This window comes from Mus caroli, unplaced genomic scaffold (genome assembly GCF_978045245.1).
Source record: "Mus caroli unplaced genomic scaffold, Mus_caroli_1 scaffold_10, whole genome shotgun sequence".
NCBI lineage: Eukaryota > Metazoa > Chordata > Mammalia > Rodentia > Muridae > Mus > Mus caroli.
Window position 1 is genome coordinate 33587490 of NW_028227265.1, and position 3158 is coordinate 33590647.

Genomic DNA, 3158 nt, shown 5'->3' on the forward strand with positions numbered 1-3158 from the left:
TAGAATAGCAAGAGAGAGTTAAATTCCCAGAAGCCATCAGCTTTTGGCCCCAGAATAGTGAGAGTTAAATTGACAGAACAGTAAGACAGAGTTAAAAACCAGAAGTCATCCGCCTTTGGCCTTCCTCCAAAGCCATGTCCCTCCTCAATACCTGATCCTGTCAGGGATGCTGCACCCTGACCCCTGCAGCACTAAGCGAGTTCTATTTTTATGTTTTAAAATTTTTTTAAAAAAGGTTCTAATACAAAAGGAAGAAAACACATAGAAAATAACCCCTGGTGGAGACCCTGCTAAATGCCAAAGAGACCCTGTGTAAAGAGAATATAAAATGCCCAGGCCTCTTCTGCAGGCAGGCAGGACATGTTCCCTCTGCCTCTGCTACCCTCTCAGCTGTCCTCTGCCTCCCTGCTATGTCACCCTTCCTCGGCGCTTTTAAGAAATAAAACCCCTGCTCTGGTGACAGAACCCTTGCTCCTTCTCCATTCCCACTGGAGAACTCATTCGTGTCCAGAACTCATTGGCCCTCTGCTGCATGTAGATGCCAATGTTCTCGCTGTCCAATAGCTGCAAGTGCTAGCTCTTCAGCAAGGACACGCTCAAGTTATTGAAGTGCACCAAGATGGTCTCCAGGGCCACCTGGGCTGCCATGTACTTGGGAAGCCAGTTCCTGCTCCTGGGGAAAGGTAGGAAGGCTACAGACGTAAGCTTCTTGCCCTCAGCTGTGGGCAGGCACTTGTTGATGGTCTCCTCCAGTTGTTCTTCACATTTGTGGAAGACCCACTGGGAGATGTGACAGTGGATGACAAATTTGGCTGCGAATGCACTGGACTGGCTGGTGGGCACTTCGGCAATTTTTGTCGAAGTTGTTCCTTCACTATTTCCAAGAACTCTTTACCTCCAGCCTTGGGAAAGGCTTTACCTATCTCTCCTCTGAGGGTGATTTCGGCTGTGGTTGGGTAGACAATGCCCTCCAGCCTCGTGGAGCCAATATGGCTGATGTCACTTTGGGTCAGGGATAGCTTCTGCCCCAAAACAAGGCTCTTTGAAAATAGGTAAAGCCATCTCCTGGCCCCATCTTCTGAGGTAGAATTTGATGTTCTTTATCACTGTAAGTTAGTTTGGACATCTTAGACGTCCGTAGCTTGGTGGCCTTGGATTTCTTACTCCCCTTCTTGCCTTCTTTTCTCTGGGGACTGGGGAAGAGGATCATTTCTGACTTCCCTTTGGTCCCTCACTTTTTTGCCAGCGGCTCAGTGTGAATTCTAGGCAGGACACGTCCACTGGCGATGGTCACTCCTTTCAGCAGTTGATTGAGCTCCTCACCGCTGGCAACGGCCAGCAGGATGTTATAGGGGATATCAGACCTTCTTGCCCCTCAAAGCATTCCAAGCCAATTCTAGGATTTCTACTGCCAGGTTCTCAATGAGAGTGGCTACGAAGAGAGGCGCACCAATGGTGATCCAGTACTTGAATATCCCTTTTCTCAACCACCCTACTAAAAAGATAACACCAGTCCTGACTGAGCCCAGACAGCTTGGATAATTTCTTCCTCTTGCTCCAGCCTGACATCTTGCCTCAGTTTCCCTCTTAGCTTGCTAACATGGTGGCCTTCTGGCACTTCCATGGTAATTCATGATAATTTCACCATCATGGTGGGGAAACACACGGCAGCAGGCAAGCTGATGAGGTGCTGGGGAGGTCATTGAGGGGTCTACATCTGGATTGGCTGGCAGCAGGAAGAGCTAGGTGATGCTACATCTGGATTGGCTGGCAGCAGGAAGAGCTAGGTGATGCTACATCTGGATTGGCTGGCAGCAGGAAGAGCTAGGTGATGCTACATCTGGATTGGCTGGCAGCAGGAAGAGCTAGGTGATGCTACATCTGGATTGGCTGGCAGCAGGAAGAGCTAGGTGATGCTACATCTGGATTGGCTGGCAGCAGGAAGAGCTAGGTGATGCTACATCTGGATTGGCTGGCAGCAGGAAGAGCTAGGTGATGCTCCTTCGGTGTTGAAATTAAAAGTGTACAGAGTTACACCCAGATCTTAAACAACAACAAGATATGCTGTCTTCTGGACTTGACGGTTGTGCCGTTTACACAGGACTCCCTCAGAGCCAAACAACTGCTATCTTGAGGCACTCAGCTGTGCTTGTTTGCAAAAGATCACCCCAGCTCGGCTAGATGACTGTGTGCATGTTCTCTCATGGGGGGGGGGGGGGGGGGTTCGAGTCATGAACCCCTCACCTGAGTTAGCCGAGGCTGGTCTTGAACACTCAACTAGGCGTGAGATTTCATATAGAGAGATTCCATGAGCTGACATGTGTGAGGTGTGTGGTCTATTGTCTGACTCAGATTTGCTCACTACATTTTAGCCTTAGCTGTTTTTTAGCTAGCTGTATCTGTGCAGAACACTCCTCAAAAGAGGTCTCCATGAAGGCCCTCCTCCCAGCAAGTGCACGCCGATTACCCATTAAGTGCACTTCTTAGTGCTTGGGTCCAGGCTGGCATTATGATGCTCCTTATCGATCAAGTGTAGCAGAGGCGATGCCTTCTCCTCTGAGAATCTTGCCAACCACCTCCCCACCTCCTTGCTTCCTAGTAAAGCTGTTTACCTGTCAGGAAGGAAAATTGGAATAGCTGGTGGTAAGAGCCACTCTGGGCTGCACTGTGAGACACTATCTCCAAGATCTAAAGAGAAGCTACGCAAGGTAGGTCAGGCCTAAAATTCTCAGCACTTGGGAGGTGGGGGCAGGAGTTCAAAACACAGAAGCAGGTGAAGCAGATGAAGCAGACAAAAAAGAAGGAGGAGGGGGGGGAGAGGAGGAGGAAGAGGAGGGGAAGGAGGGAGAATGGGGAGAAAGGAGGGGAAGGGGAGGGGGAGGAAGGAGGGGGAGAAGGAAGGAGGAAGGAGGAAAGAGGAAAGAGGGGAGGAGGGGGAGAAAGGAAGAGGAAGGAGGAGAAAGAGGAAGGAGGGGGAGGAATGGGAGGAAAGAGGAGGAAGAGAAAGGAGTGGGGAGGAAAAAGGAGGAAGAAGGAGGAAGAAGGAGAGGGAGGAGGAAGGAGGAAAGAGGAGGAGGGGGAGGAAGGAGGGGGAAGAAGAAGGAGGAGAAAGAGGAAGGGGGAGGAAGGAGAGGGAGGAAGGAGGAGGAGGAAGGAGA

General features: G+C 50.4%; 1 pseudogene; it reads right to left on the minus strand.

Moving 5' to 3' along the window:
- Window positions 1-432: 432 nt before the first annotated feature.
- On the minus strand, window positions 433-1569 carry LOC110300887 (core histone macro-H2A.2 pseudogene; annotated as a pseudogene).
- Window positions 1570-3158: the final 1589 nt, after the last annotated feature.